At 38.0% G+C, this 7,400-nt stretch overlaps 1 non-coding gene across 1 annotated transcript; it reads right to left on the bottom strand.

Moving 5' to 3' along the window:
• Positions 1-1,517: 1,517 nt before the first annotated feature.
• Positions 1,518-1,660, bottom strand: LOC115065678. Its single transcript, XR_003845445.1, has one exon. It is a non-coding gene; the product is annotated as a small nucleolar RNA SNORA48 (small nucleolar RNA).
• Positions 1,661-7,400: the final 5,740 nt, after the last annotated feature.

Below are 7,400 nucleotides of genomic sequence, written 5' to 3'. Positions count from 1 at the left end.
CCACCCACACAAGAACTCAAAGATATTTCAGAAAACAAGGCACTGATTTCCTGTGTGTGTGAATTGAAGAAGTGGTAAATGGATAAGAGTTCTTTTTGCATGACTGATATTGACCTTCTGTGAAAATTGCCTGCAGTTTTTGTTATTATGTGATTTCTACAACATGCTGTTTCATAAAAAAAAAATCACAGGGTGCTAATTGGGGGTCTTGGAGCTATGTGATAGAAATGTAACTTAATCTAGAATAGATCAAAAGGAGAAGCATTTGGGCTTTGTAACGTGGTTACTCTAGTAGTGGACCTTCCTCCCAGTCAATGAGCTAGCTGCAGAGGGTCAGCCATGTTACTGGAATTTAATCTGTATGAATCACAGAATGTTAATCCACATAACACTGACTAAATGTATTAAGTGTGATTTCTTCATCAGTTTAAAAGGACTATTGCTTTATGCTTCCAGAGCCTCAGGCAAAGATATTTCATATTTTCTTGCCAGTTCTGACCACTTCCAGGGCTAATATTTCTTCACTGTGGGACACAGGTGGATTTATAGCTATATAACTGTATGGAGGGATGGGTAGGGCACATGTGACTGGTCATCATGACTCACAAGCATATCCTTATATTTATACAAAGCTGCTTCCCATTTTTACTGAAACAAGTAGAAGATGATCAGGCCACAGAAGTTGGGAAGTTGTTATTTTTAAAAGTCATGGGAAATTAGTATCCATCTTAGTGCTGCTGTTTGTTTTAGGAGATGCTTGAAATCATTATTGTGAGACGTGACATGGCATGGTGTCAGTTTGTATAAACCCTGTCCCTGATATCATCATGCTCTGCTTGCTTATTCAGGACTTAGTGAGAACACAGCCATTGCAGACTCTTTTACTTGTATCTAAATAGGAAAAAGAGAAGTTGAAAGCATTGGCCAAGACCCAAAACAGCAAACAAAGTTATCCCTCGTGGATACTTGAGGAACGTATAGAAGGGAAGCAACCGAGAGCGTATACTCTTTCTGCTTCGCACATTGGACTCGGGCCCACAGTCATCCTCTGATGAGAGTTGTACTATGCGCAAGTAAATACTTAGTCTCTCTTTTTTGTTCATGTTTTCCTTCTTATAATCTATTTTTGATCTTTAGCTACTAATGAGAAATTGTCAACCAACTTTCTTCAAGAAATTCAGTCTGTTGTGCTTCTTCAAAGTGTTCGCATTTAGGAGCATGCCCCCTCTAACTACATTGACTTTCTCTCCTCACCGTGTTCCTCGTTCTTCTCAAGCAGAGGAACAGAGCACACAAACTAGATTCCATCTAGATAGGATTGCGCCTCTAACAGAACCCAGCTCAGGCATGACAAAAAGACAATTATTCATCAAAAAAATCAGTGCCCTGTGGGTCTGAGGGCAGGTCTATGGGCATTTTTTTTCTCACCTTAACCGTTTGGCATGGTAGAACACAGGTCTCTGTCTGTCTTCCTCCTCCCACGCTGCGCTGCTGCCTGGATTTGATCTGATTTGATTTTATGTGTTCTAGTCATAAAATAGCTTAGGCCACCAAGCCAGGCATCAATCTAGGATGAACAAAGAACTGATGTCTGCTCTGCCCTGACTGATAGAAGAACATCACTGCCAACAAGATATCTCTTTGCCCATTGCCAGGGGTGATGATTGTGTGTATCTACCAAGGCTAATTTATAAATTAACTTTCTTTCTGTGGGGCAAAGACTTGGAAATCACAAAGTTATTATTGGTATTTAGGTTCTTGGCTATCATTTATGGTCAAATAATTACAGACTCTTTACTGCTAGGATCACATATTCATGCTGTTATGTCTGGCCATAGCTCTATGTTGAGGTGTTAGAAAGAGAAAAATATGTGTTAATATGTACCTTTTGAAATGAATCTTATAAATAAACTTGTAATGTCTTCATCTGCAAGACACTGTGTGTTTAAAATACATGACATTATTCAGAAATACACTCTTACTGTCACATATTAAACTATAATATTGTGAATGCATAAGATTTTCTCAGTGGTATGGCCTAAATGCCAAATAAAAACAGGCTATGTATTTCATTTTAATGTGAAATTATCTTCCCTTCCATGTATTGTAGCATTGGTTTTCAGTAGTCTATTTCCCAGTGTTGAATGTGCAAATGGTCTACAATTTCAGATTTTGAGACAAAATTCCATAAATAGGGGTCTCGGAGAACAGGACAGCAAAGGAATTGTAAGTATCTGGGCGTGGAGCCTGGTGGAACTCAGCCAGAGGACTAGAAGGGGCTTTCAGTTTCCAGAATGTGGCATCCAGATGGGCCACATACTTGAGAAGTCACAAAGGTCTTCAAACCTAAGAGGAGAGTGGGGGTGGAGGTGGTTAGGACTCAGCAGGGTGCCTGGAATGCCCTGGGTTCTTGCTGGGGACACAGAGCCAGACAGCTGTGGTGCAGAGAAAAAGGGAGAGAGTTCTGTCCAGGAGGCGAGCAAAAAGGGGTTCTGAGGCCATTTTCATGCTCCATGCCTTTTTTTAGTGCCCAGAATTATGATACTAGTCCCAACTGAATTGTAATTTGTATGAATAGTTTTCGTGTGGAATGAGTATTTTATATATTTTAATTACTAATCACTATATTTTATTTGTTTTTCATATCTATGAATGGGTCTGAGTTCTTGTTCTGGCATTCCGACCCCTATCTCTAACGGTGATCATCTGGCAAACTTCATGAATGAAAAAGAAATCCAGAAAGTGTTTGAAATGATTGTCAGTATGAGCACACAAAGCAGCACGTGGTAGTAGAATGTGTTTTGAACTGTCTGGACCTTGTCCCTACAACTGTCTCTTTTGCCCTCAAGTCCTGTTAAATCTCAGATAAGGAAGCAAAGAGATTAGTATTATGCCTATTGCTCTTTGTAGGAAACACCAGTGTTTTGCTATTAGACTGTTATGTGTGAACTCCTTTAATTGTGGTACCACCTCAGTATCTCAAAGAGGTAAGTATGGGTTTAACTCTGAAGAGAAGGTGTCTCTTCTGCTATATAAAATCATAATTTCTAATCTCAAAATTCCATATTCCGAGTTAATGAGATGGATCATGGTCCTTCCTTTTTAAACAAAGAAGGTCTCAAGATGCCAAATAGCCAAAGCATCCTCAGCGAATTTAAGTTGAGAAAAACCGAAAATATTAACATGCTGTCCGATATCATGTTGTGTTTATTAAAAGGCATAACACATTACAGAAATATTGAACCCTCAGGGCTTGAGATATGGCTTAGCAGATGCAAGTGCTCACTCTCTCACTGAGGATCAGAGTTCAGTTCCAACACCCTGCACACTCAGAAAAATGTGCCACTCCTGATCCAGGGATCTGGTACCCTCTTCTGGCCTCTTCAGGCATCTGCATTTCTTGTACACCTATACATACATATATACGTACATACATACATACATACATGCACACACATGCTCATAATTAAAAATATGCATAAACCTTTAAAATTCAAGTTTTTCTTCCTCCTTTTGTTTTATATTTAAGTATTCTCACATGTGGGGGTTCATTTGAAGACAAGATATCATGAGACGTACTATGTTCTTATGACTGGAACCAGTAGAAAATTCTCAAGTTGTTTAGTTCTGGGAATACAATAGGGTGCTCAGAAAGCAAGCATTACTCAAGATTAATTCCTCATTAAAAGATGGAAAGGATATCAATAATCATTTACCTCCATTTGAGCATCTCTCTATTTTGCTTTTTGAAAGTCTTGTTGGTGAAGAGAAATTCAACCAGGAAAGTTGCAGCGGACTAAGAATGGTGATTGGCAGGAAGGTAGACAACCCGGGGAAGGTTCTAGCTTCTTTCTTTTCCCGAAGCATTTGCCAAGTGGTAGGTAGATGACCACAATGATGGGTATATGCTTTGGGTGTACTTGACCTCAAACAATATGACTTCTCAGTGATAAGAAGCCCACTCGCATGATTTAAGCTTGCTGTGATTCCTGTTACCAACAGGACAGGCATAGTTACACTGCAAACTGGGAGTCTGTATGTCTTACTCACCACATCTCTGTGCTGATGATGCTAAAAATATCTCCATCAACACAAAACATCTAATCTTGGTGTTTTGTTTTGTTTTGTTTTGTTTTGTTTTGTTTTTTTCCATCTCACACATCACTTTGCAAGAGAACTGGAAATGACAGTGATACTTGTTTAGAAATGGAGGGGTAAAGAAAAGGTGTTAGAATAGTAGCATAAAACTTTGAGAACTATATAAAATATGCAAAATGAAAATGAATTCTATATGATTATCTATTGAACAAAGTCAGGAATAGGTCATAACATAGTTATTTTTACATCTTCTTGTTTTTGTGTTTTTAATACAGAGATGAAGATAAAAATGGTTGTTGATTGTACCAAGATAACTTCTGTTGGCATTTTTAACAATTAAAACTATGTGACATTTACATAGCACAGAGCAGAAGATGGCTCTATGGTTAAAAGCCTTGAGTGCTCTTGCAGAGCACCTGAGTTCAATTTCTAGCACCCATATAGCAGCAAACAACTGTCTATAGCTTCAGTTTGAGGGTATCTGAACCTGCCTGTGGCCTCTACAGATGTAGGTTTTTGTTTTTTTGTTTTTTTTGTTTTTTAAGTAACAAAAATAGGCTAGAGCTATAAAATAATTTCTCTTTAAGATAGTCCTCATGCCGGGCAGTGGTGGCGCATGCCTTTAATCCCAGCACTNGGGAGGCAGAGGCAGGNNGATTTCTGAGTTCGAGGCCAGCCTGGTCTACAAAGTGAGTTCCAGGACAGCCAGGGCTATACAGAAAAACCCTGTCTCAAAAAACAAACAAACAAACAAACAAACAAACAAACAAAGATAGCCCTCAAAAATAGCAAGCATTTATTACTTATTGGATTCTTTCAAGAAGAATAGATCTGCATATTGTTGTATTTGTATCTGCTTACATATGCATGAAATGTATAAGCATGACCTCTTCAGTTTGGTAATCTTGCTTATAATACCCCATTTTTATATAGCCTGATGATGTTCTTTATATGTCCAACCAAACACTATTAACAATGTCTATAATGACATACAAGCTACCTTTTTTTTTTCCTTAGTTCTCATTACCTATTTGTTTGCATTCAATGAAGGAAGTTTGTTTTACTTTGGCACCAGTTCTTTTATACCTTTGAATAAGTTAAAAAAGAAAGGAGTAGCAATGCGTGGAGCATATTTAGAGCTTACACCATTTTTAAGTACTAAAGTAGTAATTTCATTTTAAAAAATCAAAAAGAAGCTAACAAAGGATCTGACAGAAAAAACAGGATTACTAGATGCATATTTCCAATTTTTAACAATTTATCTCTATAACAGACTAGAGACTTGAATGTAATTAGACTCCTCATGTATGTCACACATAATTACACATGCTTTAAAGATACTTTTACAGTGTATTCTAAATAAAATAATTCAATTGTCATCTCTTTATGCTTTCTGTGCAAGGTGTCTTGTGGACGATACATAAAAATATAAATAAAAAACATTGTGATTCTTAAGGATATTATTCTAAGTGGATTAAAAATATACCTGCAGAAAAATAGCAGTCATGAATAATAAATACAGCGAGTGCCTTGCTAGCCATCAAAATAAGTTTTTACAATCTGTAGGTTCACCAATAAATATGAAAGACCTGCTTTCCTTCAAGTGACTTCAAAGCACACAGATTGCTTGCTAGCATGTCAAGTTGCTAGGTGGGAGGGTGCTGGAATAAAAAACAGGGGGGGGGGGCAAGGAGGAGGTATATTTTTAAAATAATGTGTGGATGTATTTTCCTTGAAGGGGGTAATTGTCCTTTTAGGTTTAACAGCTGGAACTATGCCTGAAAAATGAAAAAAAAAAAAAAAGATACTTAATCTGCTTAATCTGGGACAAATACATCATTCATGTTTTAATATCTGATCAATTGATGTTGTGTTGACTTTATCATAATCCTTCCATTTTGGAACAGGAAAGAAATAATAATGAAAAAGGATGAGGTTTTTCCAAACTTGATAGATATGGAAAAAGTAAGCCATACTCAAGGTAAAGGGCAGTGATTTCAGAGGAGATCAAGGAAAAAGGGAGGTCTTAGGACACTAGAGGTGGGGTGAGTATTTAGCACCAGGGACAACTCTGGAAGTGTTTGGTTAATTCTTAAGACTTCCTATTCCTGAGAATATGGACTAGAAAAATGTGGGAACCAAAGGTGGCTATATGACGTTAGACTACAATGACCACTGAACAAGTATTATCAAGATGTCTTGCCTGCCAAAGGAAGACTTTCACTCCAGAAGAACCTGGGAAGGACTTGGGTGAACCTGAAGTACTTCCCTGGAGTCCCAAAGCTTGAGTGGCATCTTAGAATTTATATCAAGGGAGGAGCATCAGTACTCTGAGGGACTGGGCAGGCCATGCTGATAGCATACAGATGAAATCCCAGTAACTGGAAAGAGAAGTAAAGGGAAAGGTTAAGGGCTCAGAATCAATGCTTTGCTGAAGAATGATCATAAGCTTTCTGAAGTAAACGGAGGCAAGAATTATAAAGCATATTATTGAGGTGTAATTCAGATGAGGCAGGGAAGATCTTGTGCTTAACTCTAGGGACACCTCAAAACCCATTCAGTTCTTTTCACGAGAAATTTTACTTACATTGCTGAACACACCTGCTTTTCATTGGCTTGACTCTTAGCAGGAGACAAAGTTCTAGAAGAGTCTAGAGAGTCTTCTCTGAGATAGAGATCTAGCCCTCCTTAGATTCTCCTCCATATAAAAATCTTAATCAGAATCTTTCCCATGATTTATGTTTTTTACTAGCATCCTAAGTAGTTGGACCTTGTCCATGATGGAGGTGTCTGCTACCAGGAACTTCACAGGATTAAGACTTGAAGTAGGTACACCTCATGCAGACTTTGCAAACCGCACCATTTCACTGTAAACTTGGTATAACAATTGCCCCTACCCTATAAGGATGCATGTGTCAAGGGTACACAGACAGTGCCCAGTGAACGTCCATTATCTTTTTTACCAACATATCATTGACATAGATAATTGTAGGCCTGCCTTGAGACTTATCATATCTTATCTTAGGCTATGAGCTGAAATTTCCTTTATCTATTAAAAGGAAATTATGCCCTCATAGACTATTAAGAAAATGGGTGTGTATCAACCAGATATCTTTGGAAAGGTAACCATTACACAATAGGTATCCACTGAAAACTTAGACTTGACCATGTTGCCAGGAAACAAGATTCAAGGTGTTCTATATTCAACAGATAGAATCCCTGGACATTGGTTTCAGCTCAGAGCATACTTCCTTCCCCTCTTGTATTTTATCTTATGAAAGTAAGTCACTCCCTAAGGGACA

The sequence above is a fragment of the Mus pahari genome, chromosome 16, assembly GCF_900095145.1.
Source record: "Mus pahari chromosome 16, PAHARI_EIJ_v1.1, whole genome shotgun sequence".
NCBI lineage: Eukaryota > Metazoa > Chordata > Mammalia > Rodentia > Muridae > Mus > Mus pahari.
Note: the sequence above shows the minus strand (reverse complement) of the source record. Positions and strands in the feature narration are given on the sequence as shown.